The sequence below is a fragment of the Carcharhinus amblyrhynchos genome, chromosome 22 (assembly GCF_965287045.1).
Source record: "Carcharhinus amblyrhynchos chromosome 22, sCarAmb.v2.hapA, whole genome shotgun sequence".
NCBI lineage: Eukaryota > Metazoa > Chordata > Chondrichthyes > Carcharhiniformes > Carcharhinidae > Carcharhinus > Carcharhinus amblyrhynchos.
The window spans coordinates 49,254,820-49,274,149 of NC_137345.1; the positions used below are offsets into that span (position 1 = coordinate 49,254,820).

Below are 19,330 nucleotides of genomic sequence, written 5' to 3' on the forward strand. Positions count from 1 at the left end.
TATTTATTAATATCAAAAGTAGGCTTGCATTAACACTGCAATGAAGAAAGAGAAAATTCCTTAGTCACTACACTCTGGCGCGTGTTCAATACACTGAGGGAGAATTTAGCACGGCCAATGCATTTAACTAGAATATCTATCAAACTGTGAGAGGGAACCTGAGCTCCTGAAGAAAACCCACACAGATAAGGGGAGAAAGTGCAAACTCTGTACACAGTGATGCATTTATTCTGATCTCTCCCAGTAATGTCTGGTTCCTCTTTTGTTTTACCAGTTTGAGATGGTCTCACTTTTCACAATTTCTGTACCTCTTCCTGCAATATTATATCTGCCTTTCTCCAATACTGGCCTCTTACACATTCCTATTTTAATTGCACCATCATTAATGGCTGATACTCTGGAATTGACTCATGAACTTCTCCCTCCCTCGGACTTTCTCCACATTTAGGACAGATAAAGAACAAAGAACAGTACAGAACAGGAACACGCCCTTCAGCCCTCCAAGCCTGCACCAATTATGATGTCTGACTAAACTAAAACCGTACGCACTTACAGAGTCCGTATCATTCCACCCCTATCCTTTTCACCTAGTTGCCCTTGAAATTCCACTCTGGTACCTGCTCCCACCACCTCCCCAGGCAGCATGTTCTAGACATTCACCATCCTTTGTGTAAAAAACTGGCCCTTCACTTCTCCTCTAAACTTTTCCCCATGCACTTATCTTAAAAACTTAATAACATCTTAAATAACATCTATTCAACAAAGCTACTACCCACCTCAGCATCAAATTTTGTTTGCTAACTTCCAGGTGAAGCACCTTTTGACATCTGACAAACTTAATGGTGCTATATAAATGCAGGTTTTTGCTGCTGTTGCCAAGTGAGACTGAACTCGGCTGTTAAGAAGCTGCAGCCAGAAATGTAACTCAGCTTGGCCAGTAGGAATGGAGCAGTCAGTGCTGCGTATAAAGAGAGTTCATTCACTGACCTGTTAACTCCTGGTCACAAGTTCAACTCTGCTGCTCACTGAGGCCTGGCTCACACCCACCAGAAAGAAATCAGTGAGTTATGAATAGGTTCGATTCGGGTCTGACAGTGTGATTGAAGGCTGGCTGCTATTTTATCTGGTAAGAGAGGGGATATGATTGATCTGGAGTTGCCAATCTTCCAATGCTGGCCAGGACTTCTCCAGTAATTAAAGCCTTGGCTGAGAGGGATGGAGGAAAAAAAATCACAGATATATTAAAAATGTGTATATTTGAATTCAGGTGGCACAGTGTATGTAGAGTGGCAGCAGCACCCCCCCACCCCCACCCCCACCCCCACCCCCACCATTTAGGCCCCCACTGGCCCTGCCCCATTGACACTGCCCAATGCTCAGTGGGCAGTGCGAATTTGCCCCTTGAGTGATAAGAACATAAGAAATAGGAGCAGGAGTAGGCCATCTAGCCCTTCGAGCCTGCCCCGCCATTCAATAAGATCATGGCTGATCTGTCGTGGATCAGTTCCACTTTCCCGCTTTTGCCAGTCTTCCCATTGGGCAGTGCCAGGGGACCAGGCTGGCACTGCCCAGAGGGCACCCGCCCTTATTCCCGGCCTCCTGGGGGAGCCTCCACGGCCTCTTTTCCCTCCAGCTGCCTGTTTCCTGTTTGTGAGGAGCAGTGGTAAATCCCACTGGAGTGACCCACTCCTGGGAGAGCAGTGTGGGGAAACACTCACGGAGCAGACACTTCAGTCCTGAGCCTGCTAACGAAATGCAAATTGAGATTTAAATATTTAAATCAGCTCTGCTGAGGGGTCGGAGCTGGAGGCCGCAGCTCTGAGCAGGGAACCTGATGCCCCCCAGCCTATTGCAACTGCTAGAGCAGCACAGTGGGTGGGAGAACCGCACCCTCCTGCCCCCACACGCCCCCGCCCCACGCTCCCACACACCCCTGCCCCCACACACCCCTGCCCCCACACCCCCCTGCCCCCACACACCCCTGCCCCCACACACCCCTGCCCCCACACCACCCTGCCCCCACACCCCCCTGCCCCCACATCCCCCCGCTCCCACACACCCCTGCCCCCCGCAACCCCCTGCCCCCGCAACCCCCTGCCCCCGCAACCCCCTGCCCCCGCAACCCCCTGCCCCCCGCAACCCCCTGCCCCCGCAACCCCCTGCCCCCCGCAACCCCCTGCCCCCGCAACCCCCTGCCCCCGCAACCCCCTGCCCCCACAACCCCCTGCCCCCACACCCCCCCACCACCCACCCCCACACCCTCCCGCCCCCACACCCCCACTAACCTTTCCACAACTTTGGGAAGAGGAGGAGAAATTTGTCTCGGGAAGGCTGTGGTCAAACAACAGCAGAGGCCAGCAGGCAGCCAATCAGAGGGGAGACCTGGTGAGGAGCGCCATCATCATTACCCACAAGCCCACGGTTAAATAGAGAGAGGCGAAAGCAGCCACTTCCTGCCCACCCCGACAGTCTGATTACAGCTGCTACACGTACACTCTCGGCCTTCTGGCTAAGATGAAATGTAGTATCTGTTCTTATCAGTTTAATACCTGATATGTCCCCGATCTGGGGACCAAATATTAAATAGGTTTTGGGGCAGGGTGGAGGGAAAGGGGCTCGCTCCTTCCAGCCCATTGCATTGACCTGGTCTTTCAGTTCCTCCAGAAATGCTGCAGCCACCCCTCTTAGTTTTTATTGGTGGCACAGTGGTTAGCACTGCTGCCTCACAGCGCCAGGGACCCCGGTTTGATACCCAGCTTGGGTGACTGTTTGTGTGAAGTCTGCATATTCTCTTGGTGTCTGTGTGGGTTTCCTCCGGGTGCTCCGGTTTCCTCCCACAGTCTGAAGGACGTGCTGGTTAGCTGTGTTGGCCGTGTTAAATTCTCCTTCAGTGTACCCGAAAAGGTGCCAGAGTGTGGCGACTCGGGGATTTTCACAGTGGCTTCATTGCAGTGTTAATGTCAACCTACTTATGACACTGATAAATAAGTAAGTAATTTCCTCACAGACTTATGATTTACATGATAATTGTGTGGTATGTGACTTCTGACATGAGCGAAGGTGGCGCCCACATCAGTCCCATCATCAGGTCCACGCACCCACTGTTTCACTCAGAGTGGGAAGGGCAGCTGGAGGCAGAAGATTATTTGGTGAAAGATCCTCGGTATGACTTGCTGAACTATTTAAAGAAACAGAGAAACAGTCCTGTGAACCATGAAGGTCTGTCTGTGTTTGTAACTCCTGGAATGTCAGGGCATTTCACAGCTTGCAGATCGTTTCATTTTGCACTTCTTGCTTTACTCATCCTGACTAAGCATTTCCACTTTATCACAGTATATTTACTATTCTGAATGGATTACAGCAGTCTCAGTAATGATGGATACCAAATGGCTCTTATCAAAGTCAAAAGTAACTATTTGTCTCTGTCTCAAAGGTAAACTATTCCTCCTCATCTTTTGCAATCTGTTTGCAGCCTTTGACACAACCGATCATACCTTCCTTCTTCTCAGAATCCTCTCCACTGTTGCCCATTTTGATGGCCCTGTACTTGCCTGCTTCTATTTGTGTCTGTCCAATCACAAATGGAGAATCACCTGCAATGATGTATTTTCACGTTCCAAAATCATTATCTCTGCGATCTCCCAAGGATCTATTCTTGGTCCCTTCCCGCTTATTATTTATGTGCTATCCCTTGACATCATCGTCTGAAAACACTGTGTTAATTTTGACATTTAATGACACCAAGCTTTATCTCACCATCACTTCTCTCGGTGCGTCGTCTCCAGACTCAATTACTTAGCGACTACACTCCTCTCCATGGAAACCATTTGTGGTTAATGCAGCCATTTTGCAACCTTGGTGTAATATTTATCACCATAGCGAGTGTCTGACCATGTATCCACAGTATTACTTAGACCACACATTTCCATTTCCTTTAAATCACCTGAGTCATTCTCTGCCCCGGATAATCAGCTACTCAAACTCTCATCCCTGTCTGTTACTTTCAGAAATAACTATTCCAAATGTGCTTCTGACCGACTTCACACTTTCTATCCTCTGGAAGCTAGAGGCCATTCAAAATTCTGCTACACATATTCTGATTCCAGGTCCTATCTGTCCATTAGCACTGTGCTCGCTGACTTACACTGGGGCACAGCGGTAGCACTGCTTGTTTCCTTCCACAGTCAAAGATGTGCGGGTTAGGTGGATTGGTGATGCTAAATTGCCCCTTATTATCAGGGAGACTAGCTAGGATAAATACATGGGGCTATGGGGATAGGGCCTGGGTGGGATTGTGGTCAGTGGAGGCTTGATAGGCTGAATGGCCTCCTTCTGCACTGTAGGATTCTATGATTAGCTCCCAGTTATGATGTGGAGATGCCGGCGTTGAACAGGGTAAACATGGTAAGAAGTCTCACAACACCAGGTTAAAGTCCAACAGGTTTATTTGGTAGCAAAAGCCACTAGCTTTCGGAGCGCTGCCCCTTCATCAGGTGAGTGGGAGTTCTGTTCACAAACAGGGCATATAAAGACACAAACTCAATTTGCAAAATAATGGTTGGAATGCGAGTCTTTACAGGTAATCAAGTCTTAAAGATACAGACAATGTGAGTGGAGAGAGTGTAAAGTTCAAGTTAAAGTGATGTGTGTTGTCTCCAGACAGGATAGTTAGTGAGATTTTGCAAACCCAGGCAAGTCATGGGGGTTACAGATAGTGCAACATGAACCCAAGATCCCGGTTGAGGCCATTCTCATGTGTGCGGAACTTGGCTATCAGTCTCTGCTCAGTGACTCTGTGCTGTCGTGTATCATGAAGGCCGCCTTGGAGAAGCTTACCCGAAGATCAGAGGCCAAATGCACGTGACCACTGAAGTGTTCGCCAACAGGAAGAGAACGGTCTTGCCTGGTGACTGTTGAGTGATTTTCATTCATCTGTTGTTGCTACGACAACTTGTGGCTCCATAAGCTCACTCTTCTCATCCAATTCTAGCATCTTGACTATCCTTAATTTTAATCAGGCTACAGTTGCCTGATGTAACTTCAGTTGCCTTGACCCTGTGCTCTGGAATTCCCTCCCTAAACCTTGGATTTAAGCAAATTACTGTGGATGCTGGAATCTGAAACCAAAAGAGAAAATGCTGGAAAATCTCATTTGGTGTGGATGGGACTGTTGTTGGTGAAAGCTTGATGGGCTAAGTGGCCTCCTTCTGCACTGTAAGGACTCTATGATTCACTTTCTAATGCAGCCACAGTGCCAGCCCCTGTGCTAGTGTTTGGGAGTGATGGAGAATGGAATGGTGCTTCCTCAGTAGATTCTTCCTTTGAGGAGTCTTCTTCATGGTTCTGGCTGCTGGGAAAGGAAAAGGGCTAAAAGTTAGGAATACATTGGGACACTTTACAATTGCAGAAGTCATGTATGATATTGTAAAAATGACTAAGTGTGTGGTTTTTAGTGCTTAATGTAAGGGTGTAAGTAAATGTTAGGTGTTCAGCCTCAAAATGTGCGATATGTACATTTCGAGCAAGTTTACTCAGCATCATGAGATCAGGGAAAAACAGAGTTAAACATGTCATGAGGCAAATCTTTATATTTTGCAGTGAGTGGTTAGGATCTGGAACACACTGCTAGAAGGTGTAGTGGAGGAAAAGTTCATCAAAGACTTTCAAAGGTTAAATATCCAAAACAAAAAGAATTATAGGACAGTGGAGAAAGTGTAGGGGAACCTCCTACCCAGGCTCACATCACTCATAATTATTATGCACTGTTCTTGTCCTCTAGAAAGGAGTTAGTGAGTGACTTTCTGATGAAAGGTCAGTGACTTATAGAATCGTAAATGGTCACAGCGTAGTGAGAGGCCATTCAATCTATTGTGTTATGTTGGCTCGCTGTAATAGCAACTCCCCTACCTTTCCCCCATAGCCCTATGGCTCTTTTTGTTTCAGGTATTTAACCAACTTTTCCTCCACTACACTTCTAACAGCATGTTCCAGATCCTAACCACTCACTGCAAAAAAAAATCCTCAATACACATTTAACTGTGTTTTTCCTTTCATCATTTCACTGTTTCCAATCTTCTTCTAATTAATAAAAACTTTTGAGTTACGGCAAGATATGCAAATCAAAGGGTGCATGTCGTTTAACATTACAAGCTTGCAAAATTGAATCCTCTCAATGGCATCGAATATGTAAAACATTGCCTTTTTAAAAAGGAAATGAATGAGGTTTTGATTTTAAAATAAAGAAATTGCGTGATTTTCCCAGTGAATTTCTTCAGTGAGCATATGAGTTTTATACATATATATATAGATATATATAAAACATATATATAAAATCTTGTTTTTAAATTCAGACCAGGGTTATTAATGATTTCAGGAAGTCAAGTGACTATGAGTGGAGGCAGGAAGGAAGGGTGTTCACCAGCTAGTCTCCTATCTAATTAAATGCCCTGCCCACCTCCAAACACGCAACTAGGGAGGGAGAAAATTCCATCCCTTGTTACCATTCAGGAGATGATTAGATTCTTTCTTGTTCAGCACATCCTAAAATGTGTCCAGGCCAATTTTGTACCTTTGAAACATAATTAATGAAACACTGTAAGGAAATGTGGCTTCCAATTTACTTATAGCAATGTGTTCTCACTGTCTGTTGATTCCCAGATGTTGTTAATAATCACTTTCAGCTTGAAGAGATCAGAAACTCTATACTTTATCATGCTGGCTGGTTCAAAGGCAGATGAAGTTGAACTGGTTCTGTTAACATTCACGTACATCTCCAGTGAAATGTGATCTCTTTGAACTCTTACATATAAGACATTAGTCCAAATAGGCCATTTAATCATTTGATTCCATCACTTTACAGATATTTATCACTAATGCAACAGTATGTAACATCCCACTTTATTTCACGTGTAATGTCTCTATCACTGTAGCTGCTCCCATCATTAACTTTTATGTAAACTAAGGAGGATTATCAATCAACTTTTGAAAATAAACTGAACACCTTCTTAAAGACTTTTATGATGTGTATTCTTTTCTAAAAATATTATTTGTGGATTTGCTGAGATGGTAAGATGTTGTGCCTGCATCTTATCGATTTAACATTCCTTGGTCTTGGTAGTCAGATAACACACTGCATGTTCAGCTGACGTGTGTATTGTCTCTGGTGCTGCAGTTGTGTTTGCTATTGCAAATCTTGTCTCATTTGCTGCTGACACTGTTAAAGTTCGCTCCCTGGATATTGAACCTGCCAGTGTTGTTGATGGTCTCTCCTGTTTTTCACACTCGAACATATGTTGAATATGGACTTGGTTTCTTATTGCTTTCAGCCTCTATCTACTCTGACCTTGGTGTCTTGCCCTCAGCAGCAACTTTGGCTGGGCTCCAGGTTTTCATGATTAGATCCTGCACACGTGCATCTTGTTCTTTCAAGAGGTCAGTTCGGGGTAAGCAGGTTTGTTGAATTTCTCACCTTCTTTTTCCTGTGTCTCAAGGAGGTGCTGTCTCACTTCCTCCCAGTCACCCCCTTGCCCCAATCTCTCAGGAGGACCTCATTGTCCTCTCTTCCTTCCAGCGGGGTCAGGATTCCTGTTTCCCATTAGTGAAGAGCAATAATAAACCTCACTGGACGGAAGTATTCCCAGTAGGGGGGTGGAGGCAGTAGTGTACCTGGAGAATTTGGTCCTAGGCACCCTAACCAAATTACCAGGACATTTCCAAATGATAATCAGTTCTGCACGGATTTCCCATGTGGAGCTAACTATTCTGGATCCAGCCAGCAGAACACCATTTTACAGTGAAATATCAAAGAACAAAGAACAAAGAAAATTACAGCACGGGAACAGGCCCTTCGGCCCTCCAAGCCTGTACCGACCGTGCTGCCCGACCGAACTAAACCCCTTGTCTAAAAGACCAGCACTGCCATATGGTTGGCTGTGATTGCTGTATCTTAACAGGTCATTATTTGATCACTTCCTGAGGGAATATCTGTAAGTCCCCACTTTTGTGACCTCATCTCTATTTTCAGTTACGTTGCTGTTGCAATCGATGGGCGCTGAATCATTATACCCAAATCTTCTATGTCGTGTTTCTCCTGTGGGGACAACTGAGATTGCCAATCCCAATTCTCTTCCTGGCTTGTACTTCAGAGCAAAATCATAATCACAAGTCTCAAGGGTAACTTTTGTGACCTTACTGGTGTTTTGCACAGATTCTTCTTGGATGCTGATCACTCTCCACTATGAATTTTCTCCCAAAGAGTTATGTAACAAACTTCTGACATCCATACATGAGTGCCAAAAGCTCTTTCCGTGATGGTACATTTGGTCTCAGTTGAGGTTAGACCTTTGGATATGAATGCAACTGGTTTTACCTCTTGTAGAGGTGCCGGTGTTGGACTGGAGTAAACACAGTAAGAAGTCTCACAACACCAGGTTAAAGTCCAACAGGTTTACTTGGTAGCAAAAGCCACTAGCTTTCGGGGTGCTGCTACTTCATCAGGTGACTGGGAGTGCTGTCCACAAACAGAACATATAAAGACACAAACTCAATTTACAAAATTGTGGTTGGAATGCGAGTCTTTACAGGTAATTAAGTCTTAAAGGTTCAGACAACATGAGTGAAGAGAGAGTTAAGCACAGGTTAAAGAGATGTATATTGTCTCCAGCCAAGACAGTTGTTAGTGAGATTATGCAAGCCCAGGCAAGTCGTGGGGGTTACAGATAGTGTGACATGAACCCAAGATCCCCATTGAGACCACCCTTATGTGTGCGGAACTTGGCTATCAGTCTCTGCTCAGCGACTCTGCGCTGTCGTGTGTCGTGAAGGCCGCTTTGGAGAACGTTTACCCGAAGATCAGAGGCTGAATGCCCGTGACAGCTGAAGTGTTCGCCAACAGGAAGGGAACAGTCTTGCCTGGTGATTGTTGAGTGATGTTCATTCATCCATTGTCGTAGCGTCTGCATGGTCTCCCCAATGTACCATGCTTCGGGACATCCTTTCCTGCAGCGTATCAGGTAGACAACGTTGGCCGAGTTGCAAGAGCATTTACCGTGTACCTGGTGGATGGTGTTCTCACGTGTGATGATCCGACATGTCTTGCAGAGGCTGCTGTGGCAGGGTTGTGTGGTGTTGTGGTCACTGTTCTCCTGAAGGCTGGGTAGTTTGCTACGGACAATGGTCATATCAGCCCCTTTGCCCTCCACTTTCCAATCCCACCACCTTCTCCGTCCATTCTTGAAAAAGGCTCTCTCCGTAAGTCACTTGTAAATAGAGTCATAGTGTCTTAGAGATTTACAACTTTGGTCCAACTTCTCCATGCCACTCTTTTACTTAAACCCTGCAGCTAGTCCCAATTGCCCACATTTGGCCCATATCCCTCTATACCCATCTTACCCATGTAACTGTTTAAATGCTTCATAAAAGTCAAAATTGTACCTGCCTCTACTACTACCTCAGGCAGCGTGTTCCACACACCACCCTCTGTGTGAAAAAATTGCCCCTCTGGACCCTTTTGTATGTCTCCCCTCTCACCTTAAACCTGTGCCCTTTAGTAGTTTTAGGTTTCCTATCTTTGGGACCTGCTGAGATTTTTCCAGCATTTTCTCTTTTGGTTTCCAATTCTAGCATCTGCAGTAATTTGCTTTTCCTTCGAGAATGTTGATGTTGTTCAAACCTTGCTGCATCTGGAGACGGACAGTTTCAGTTTCTGAGGGTACAGCTACCAAGCCTTGTCTAATCATCAGTAAACAACCCCACTTTCGACATTTTGAAGGAAGGAATGGTATTGCTAAAGCTGCTGAAGGCGATGGTTGGGCCTCAAACCCTCGTCTAAGACCTCCCCAATAACCATAACCATCTTCTTTATGCTAGGTATGACTTCAACCAGTGGTGAGCTCTCTTACCAAACCCACTCAATTTCCATTGACTTCCGTCTTGCTGGAGCTCCTTGATGCCACACTCTGTCAAATGCTGCCTCGATGCCATGGGTAGCCACTCTCGCCTCATCTCAAGTTCAGCTCATTTTCCATCTTTGGATAAAGGCTGTAATGAGGTCAGGGACTGAGTGGCTCCAGTGGAACCTAAACTGAGTATCAGTGAGTAGGTTATTGCTGCATAACTGCTTCTTGGCGGCACAATCGATGACACACTTCACTAATGGTCAAAAGGAAGCTGATGTGGTGTTAATTGGCTGGCTTGGATTTGTCCTCATTTGTATGGACAGGACGTACTTGGGCAATTTTTCATATTGCTGGATAAATGCCAGTGTTGTACTGGACCAACTTGGCTCAGGGCATGGCAAGTTGAGAAGCACAAATCTTCATTTGATGGGACATTGTCAGGGTCCGTAGCCTGTGCAGTCTCCAGTGCCTTCAGATGGTGCCTGAATCATTTGGTTAAAAATTGGAATTAAGGCTGAGATGATCCATCTCAGAATTACTCATTAATTCTGGCTAAAGATGGTTGCAAATGTTTCATCTTTGTCTTTACACTGATGTGCTGGGCTCTCCCATCATTAAAGACAGGGAATTTTGTAGAGTGTCTTCCTCCTGTCTGTTGTTTAATTGTCCACCACCGTTCACAACTATATACGGCATGCTGCGGATCTTTGATCAGAGCCACTTGTAATCGAATCACTCAGCTCTGTCTAACACAGACTGTTTCCACTGTTTGGCGTGCAAGTAGCCCTGTGCTGTAGCTTCAGTATTTTAGTGCTGCTCCTGGCATGCTCTCCTGCAATCTACAACAAACCAGAGTTGATCTCCCCGGCTTGATGGTAATGGGGGATATGCCAGGGTATAAGGTTATTCAAATCTGCTGATGGTGATGCCAGCAGTAGCTCATGGATGCCCAGTTTTGAGTTGCTAAATCTGTTTGGAATCTATCCCATTTAACATGGTGATAGTGACAGCACAATAGAACTTTGTCTCTGCAAGAATTTTGCGTGGGTCACTCCTACCTATGCTGTCACGGACAGTGTAACAAATTAAAGGTGACTCAATGAGGTTTGAAGTAATATTTCCAAAAGAATTAAATATGCAACTGTACAACACTCTTCCCTGGCTCTGCCTGAGGATCCTCCCCGACTCGGAATACATGTCCTTGCACTCGATTGGCTCAGCTTCCCACTTCGACATTCCACAAGGTCCAACCCGATCATGTGGCTCTCAGAGAATGTCCATTAAAGGGGCCACAGCACTACAGATAAATTCATCGCAATGTGAGTGTCAGAAGGATGAGGGTTAGTAGATTTGATTTGATTTGATTTATTATTGTCACATGTATACTTTGTTTGTATATGCACACAATAAAGACAAAGCATACCGTTCATAGAGAAGCAAAGGAGAGAGTGCAGAATGTAGTGTTGCTATCGTAGCTAGCGTGCAGAGAAAGATTAACTTAATACAAGGTCTGATGGCGCACAGAAGAAGCTGTTCTTGAGTCAGTTGTTGACCTCAGACTTTTATATCTTTCTCCCAACAGAGAAGGTGGAAGAGAGAATGTCCGGGTTGTGTGATGTCCTTAATTATGCTGGCTGCTTTGCTGAGGCAGCGGGAACTGTAGACAGAGTCAATGGATGGGAGGCTGGTTCGTGTGATGGACTGGGCTACATTCATGACCCATTGTATTTTCCTATGATCTTGGTCAGAGCCAGAGCCATATCAAAGAACAATGGAAATTACAGCACAGGAACAGGCCCTTCGGCCCTCCAAGCCTGCACTGACCATGCTGCCCGACTGAATTAAACCTCCCTAATCTTCCAGGGACCATACCCCTCTATTCACATCTCACTCATGTACTTCTCAAGACACCCCTTAAAAGTCACTACTGTATCCACTTCCACCACCTCCCCTGGCAACGAGTTCCAGGCACCCACCACTCTGTGTAAAAAAATTTGCCTCATACATTTCTTTTAAAACTTGCCCCTTGCACCTTAAACCTGTGCCCCCCTAGAAATTGACTCTTCCACCTGGGGAAAAAGCTTCTGACTATCCACTCTGTCCATGCCTCTCATAATCGTGTAGACTTCTATCAGGTCTCCTCTCAACCTCCGTCGCTCCAGTGAGAACAAACCAAGTTTCTCCAACATCTCCTCATAGCTAATACCCTCCATACCAGGGCAACATCCTGGTAAATCTTTTCTGTCCCCTCTCCAAAGCCTCCACATCCTTCTGGTAGTGTGGCGACCAGAATTGAACACTATATTCCAAGTGAGGCCTAATTGAAGTTCTGTAAAGCTGCAACATGACTTGCCAATTTTTAAATTCAGTGCCCCGGCTGATGAAGGCAAGCATGCCGTATGCCTTCTTGACTACCTTCTCCACCTGCATTGCCACCTTCAGTGACCTGTGTACCTGTAAACACAGATCCCTTTGTCTACCAATACTCTTAAGGGTTCTGCCATTTACTGTATATTTCCTGACTGTATTAGAGCTTCCAAAATGCATTACCTCACATTTGTCTGTGATACATCCAGAAAGATGCATTCTGTAAAAAGTTGGTTTTCCCTCTTGTTGGTTCTCTCATGACAAGCCACAGGCTCAGTCCAGCACAACAGTGCCAGCTCAGTCAGTGTTGGTCTCACTGAGTCACTCTTGAAAATGGACAATGAAACTCTCTACCAAGAGTACATTCTATGTCCTTGTCTCAGTGCTTCCTCCAAACGCTTTTCAACATGAAGGGCATTATGTGGAGTTGCCGGCGTTGAACTGCGGTAGGCACAGTAAGTATTCTCATACACCAGGTTAAAGTCCAACAGGTTTATCAGTCCAACCTGATGAAGGGGCAATGCTCTGAAAGCTTGTGCTACCAAATAAACCAGTTGGACTTTAACCTGGTGTTGTGAAACTAACTGTGCCAACATGGAGGGAGTACTGATTCATCAGCTAAGGGTGGTTGGTATAAGTAGTAGCAGGATGCTCCCTTGCCCATGTTTGACCTAATATCCTAAGACTTCATGGGGTCTAGAGTCAATCTTGAAGGTAGCAACCAGGACTACAGAGTGGGAGGTCCATCTTAGCCTCTACAATTGAGCAAATCCCTCATTCAATGTATAACACTTCAGCACTGCCTCTGCTGATGGGATAGAACATAACCAGATGGTGGTGTCTGCGATATTGTCCATTAAATATGATTTTGTGAGTATGAATATGCCTTGACTGGTCCATGAAGTTGCTGCCCCAATCTTGGCATAAGCCCAAGATGTCAGTAAGGAAGATTTTGCGGAATTGGGTGTAGAATTGTCATTTCTGGTGTCAAAGTCAACAGCAGGTGATCCATCTGGTTTTATTCTTTATTTTACTGACTGGCTTGTTCAGTCATAGTTAAGAAGTCTCATAACACCAGGTTAAAGTCCAATAGGTTTATTGGTTGGACAGGTTGGACTTTAACCTGGTGTTGTGAGACTTCATACTGTGTTTACCCCGGTCCAACGCTGGCATCTCCACGTCTTGTTCGGCTATTTCAGCAGACAGTTATGAGTTAACTGCATTGCCATGGGTCTGGAGTCACATGTGAGACCCAGATGGTAGATTTTATTCCTCAAAGGGCATTAGTAAACCAGATGTGTTTTTAATGACAATTGGTGATAGTTTTCTGGCATCATTACTGAGACCAGCTTTCAATTCCAGATTTTTATTAGTTCATTGAATTTAAATTCCACCAGCTGCTGTTGTGAGATTTAAAACTTGTGTTTCCAGAGGACCAGCCAGGCCTCTGGATTACTAGCTACATGACATTACCGCTACACCAGTCACCCCACACACAATGTAGTTGGAGGTGTTAATACATCGCGGTGCCAGAATAATTCTTAGGAGCATCGAGTACAGTATTCCAATGCCATCCATCCTTTTCTTTTTACAAAATACATTCAGCTGCTCAGGCATGTGTTTTATTCATAGATTTGTGCAAACCACCCTTAACAGTTGCATCTTTTCATTCCTTCCTATCGTTACTTGAAGGATCATTTGCCTCATTTCAAGATCTTTTTAATTGATTTTCCAACTGCGGATAGTCATCCCAATGATCCCACAACAGGAGTTCTGTGAAGAAAGCTTATCCATTCAAAAGATTAAGAGATCTGAACCTTCTCACACATTAACTTAAATATTATAGATTCTTCTTTACAATAAGTGGATTCCTATTATTTGCATTATCTTATTTTTGATGTATTATTGTCACACATATTGGGATAGTATTGGGAAAAGTATTGTTTCTTGCACTATACAGACAAAGCATACCGTTCCTACGTTACATAAGGTGGATGGAAAAGAGAGGGTGCAGAATGTAATGTTACAGTTATAGCTAGGGTGCAGAGAAAGAGTAACTTAATATCAGGTAGATCCAGTCAAAGGTCTGGTATCTTTTCCCCAACAGAAGAAGGTGGAATAGAGTATGTGCATGGGGTCTTTAATTCTTCCGAGGCAGTGTCTCTATCTCTTCCCTGTACTCTGTCTCATCATTGTTCGAGAGCTGGCCCACTGCGATGATGTCATCAGCAAACTTGAAAATGGAGTTGGAGGGGAATTTGGCCACATGGAGAAAATGGACAGTAACTGGTTTGTGTGACGGACTGGGCTACATTCATAACTCTCTGTAGTTTCTTGCGGTCTTGGTCAAAGCAGCACCATAATATTGTCTCTATCGGTTATTAGCTTGGTACAAAGAGAAGAGGAGGCAGTCTTGTCTCTATCAATAATTCACTTTATTACTTAAAGTCTAACAGGTGACTCACCTGATGAAGGAGCAGCGCTCTGAAAGCTGGTGATTCCAAATAAACCTGTTGGACTTTAACCTGTTGTTGTGAGACTTCTTACTGTGCCCACCCCTGTCCAACAATGACACCTTCACATTGTCTTTATTACTTAGGGATTGTACAACATAAGCTGCAGTTTGTATCAGAACTATGCAGTCTGAAATGCACTCCCAGTGGTTTCCATGGCAATTTCTGAGTAACTACGGAATTTGTCTCCATGTCTTCTGATGGAGGGTTTTCTTCTTCTGTGAAGGTAGTCTCCAGATTTTCACTGCAACTGGTCCCAAATCTTCAATTCTTATCCTGTTGTTATCTCTTCCATGATATGTTGCCTTTTTATTGTTGGTTCAAACTTCCTCACCTATTTTGTATTTTTCTCCCATTGGCCCTAGCCCCAGGTCTGAGAGGATTATTTCATTGCTTTCTGGTTAAATAAGGACTTATGCCTTACAATATTTCCTTTGTAGCTAAGTTAGCTTAACCAGTCCAAGCCAGTTTGAAGCTTCAGGTTACTGAAGATCAAGTAGAGTTTGCAGAATTTAGCAGCCCCTGGACAACAATATCAAGCTGTGGTACATCTGGAAGGGGTGCTTTCTGTGGTACATCTGTAAAAATTGGTGAGAGTCATACAAGACTTGCAAAGTTTCCTTAGCCTCCTGAGCACTTAGAGGCATCGATGGGCTTTCTTAACTGTAGTATTGGCGTGGAGTGACCAAGACAGATTGTTGGTTATGTGAACACCTAGAAACTTGAAGCCCTCGACCATTTCCACTTCATCCCTGTTGATGTCTATAGAGGCATGTCCTTCATTACACTTCCTGAAGCCAATGACTCGCTTGCATTTTACTGACATTAAGGAGAGATTATTGTCTTTACACCAGTTCACCGGATTCTCTATCCCTTCCCTGTACTCTGTCTTGTCATTGTTTGAGAGCTGACTCACTGCGATGGTGTCATCAGCAAACTTGAAAATGGAGCTGGAGTGTAATTTGGCCACACAGTTATAACGAGACAAGGAGTATAATAAGGTGCTGAGGTTTGCAGGGCATTGGTGTGGAGGAGGTGTCATTGCCTATCTTTACTGATTGCAGTATGTGAGTTAGGAAGTTTAGGATCCAGTAGCAGAGGCGAGAGCTGAGCCCAAGGCTGCAGAGTTTGGAGCTGAGTTTTGTAGGAATAATGGTGTTGAATTTTGAGCTGTAGATGATAAATAGGAGTCTGACATTGGTGTCTGTTATCTAGGTGTTCCCCGGTTGAGTGTAGGGCCAGTGCAATGTTATCTGCTTTGGACCTGTTATAGCGATAGGCAAACAATAGTGGACATAAATAGAAATGCCATCTAGTTTTACCATCATTTTCTTTAAATTAACAACATATGAGGCTTAAAGAAAATGGATTTCTAACCTGCTGTCACATCATGTTGCTGACGCCGGGGAAATCCTGTTTTATCAAGAACACAAAGTTAAACTGAATTGAATGAAAAGTAATACATTTAAAAGCAGAATAGTATTGTTTCATTCATTTTACAATTTTGTAACTGCTCTTTTGTAGCAAGCTATTAAAAGTAAAGTAACTTATGGGCAAACCATGCCCTGTAAATGCACAAGAATTAACATTGTTGTGGATTAATCTTGAATAATTTATTTGTATTTAATCATTAATAGTATGAAATTGTCTGAGTGAGTTCCTCCAGTTTGCAAGTTCCCAGCTTCACAGTAAATCTCTGACATCATTACTGTTTGTCTGAAAAGTTGACCATTAGTCATGATAAATAACTCCTCTGAATTGTGAAGAATGAATATTGTAATGCTGGAATTCTGATATAAAAACAGAAAGAGTTAGAAAAGCTTAAGAGGTCAAATCAGTGCCTGAAGGAAAAATAGAGATGAGTGTTTTAGTTCTGACACTTCATTCGATGATCACAGCGTTTTATATAATTCATTGCTGCTGCCTGTTGCTTTTCTGACAAAATTATAAATGCTAAAATTAAAGAAATAATTGGTTAAAGTTCTGCTGTGAATCATATTTATAAGACCCCACCAATTTTGAACTTTTTTTATAAACTGGGATCCTCAAAACTCTTCCTTCTCAATTTTTTTCAGTGCCTTCCTCTACTGGAGGTGTTAAATATTCACTTGGAGGGTTTTTCGATGGATACATGTTGGTCTTTCATTGTACTAAAGTGTGGCCTCTGACAGTGAGTGACAACAAGTCACCGCTGTCCCAATTCATTACATAATACCCACATTTGTTCACTTCCAGTTGTAACCAGGGGAGAAGAGTCAATCAAAGCCAGAGCTTAGAATCTGGTAGATTATATTTCCCACATTGGAAGCCAAAGTATCTCAGAGGGCAGCATGTGATAAAAAAGGCATACAGAAGTGAGGAGGGTTGACAAGGCATTCTCCAAATTCTCCTTATACTTTGCTCAGCAACAGAATTCCTCTGGAAAAGAGCAAAGAAAAACTCAACAGCTGGGGTGAAAATTGATCTGAAGGAGTGAGGACTCACCTGGAGGAAGTTCATTTGTGCCACTGAAGGATCACCGACGGCAGAGAGGGATCACCGACGGCAGAGAGGGATCACCGACGGCAGCGACGGATCACCGACGGCAGCGACGGATCACCGACGGCAGCGACGGATCACCGACGGCAGCGAGGGATCACCGACAGCAGAGAGGGATCACCGACGGCAGAGAGGGATCACCGACAGCAGAGAGGGATCACCGACGGCAGCGACGGATCACCGACGGCAGCGACGGATCACCGACGGCAGCGACGGATCACCGACGGCAGCGAGGGATCACCGACAGCAGAGAGGGATCACTGAGGGCAGCGACGGATCACCAACGGCACAGAGGGATCACCGACGGCAGCGACGGATCACTGACAGCAGCGAGGGATCACCGACGGCAGCGACGGATCACCGACGGCAGTGAAGGATCACTGACGGCAGAGAGGGATCACCGACGGCAGAGAGGGATCACTGACGGCAGCGAGGGATCACCGACGGCAGAGAGTGATCACCGACGGCAGAGAGGGATCACCGACGGCAGTGAAAGATCACCGACGGCAGAGAGTGATCACTGACGGCAGCGAGGGATCACCGACGGCAGTGAAGGATCACCGACGGCAGAGAGGGATCACCGACGGCAGAGAGGGATCACCGACGGCAGTGAAGGATCACCGACGGCAGAGAGGGATCACCGACGGCAGAGAGGGATCACCGACGGCAGAGAGGGATCACCGACGGCAGTGAAAGATCACCGACGGCAGAGAGGGATCACCGACGGCAGAGAGGGATCACCGACGGCAGAGAGGGATCACCGACGGCAGTGAAAGATCACCGACGGCAGAGAGGGATCACCGACGGCAGAGAGGGATCACCGACGGCAGAGAGGGATCACAGACGGCAGTGAAAGATCACCGACGGCAGAGAGGGATCACTGACGGCAGCGAGGGATCACCGACGGCAGTGAAGGATCACCGACGGCAGAGAGGGATCACCGACGGCAGAGAGGGATCACCAACGTCAGAGAGGGTCACCAACGGCAGTGAAGGATCACCGACGGCAGAGAGGGATCACCAACGGCAGAGAGGGATCACCGACGGCAGCGACGGATCACCGACGGCAGTGACGGATCACCGACAGCAGCGAGGGATCACCGCCAGCAGAGAGGGATCACCAACAGCAGCGAGGGATCACCGACGGCAGTGAAGGATCACCGACAGCAGCGACGGATCACCGACAGCAGCGAGGGATCACCGACGGCAGTGAGGGATCACCGACAGCAGCGACGGATCACCGACAGCAGCGAGGGATCACCGACGGCAGTGAGGGATCACCGACAGCAGCGACGGATCACCGACAGCAGCGAGGGATCACCGACAGCAGCGAGGGATCACCGACAGCAGCGAGGGATCACCGACGGCAGTGAAGGATCACCGACAGCAGCGACGGATCACCGACGGCAGAGAGGGATCACCAACAGCAGCGAAGGATCACCAACGGCAGAGAGGGATCACCGACGGCAGTGAAGGATCACCGACGGCAGTGAAGGATCACCGACGGCAGAGAGGGATCACCAACAGCAGAGAGGGATCACCAACAGCAGCGAAGGATCACCAACGGCAGAGAGGGATCACCGACGGCAGTGAAGGATCACCGACGGCAGTGAAGGATCACCGACGGCAGAGAGGGATCACCAACAGCAGAGAGGGATCACCGACGGCAGTGAGGGATCACCGATGGCAGCGAGGGATCACCGACGGCAGCGACGGATCACCGACGGCAGAGAGGGATCACTGATGGCAGCGAGGGATCACCGACGGCAGCGACGGATCACCGACAGCAGAGAGGGATCACTGATGGCAGCGAGGGATCACCGACGGCAGCGAGGGATCACCGACGGCAGTGAAGGATCACCGACGGCAGCGAGGGATCACCGACGGCAGAGAGGGATCACCGACGGCAGTGAGGGATCACCGACGGCAGAGAGGGATCACCGACGGCAGCAACGGATCACCGACGGCAGAGAGGGATCACCAACAGCAGAGAGGGATCACCGACGGCAGCGACGGA

The 19,330-nt window shown here is 46.1% G+C and overlaps 1 non-coding gene across 1 annotated transcript; it reads left to right on the forward strand.

The window, feature by feature from the left end:
* Nucleotides 1-2,489: 2,489 nt before the first annotated feature.
* On the forward strand, nt 2,490-2,680 carry LOC145357162 (U2 spliceosomal RNA). Its single transcript, XR_013889256.1, has one exon. It is a non-coding gene; the product is annotated as a U2 spliceosomal RNA (small nuclear RNA).
* Nucleotides 2,681-19,330: the final 16,650 nt, after the last annotated feature.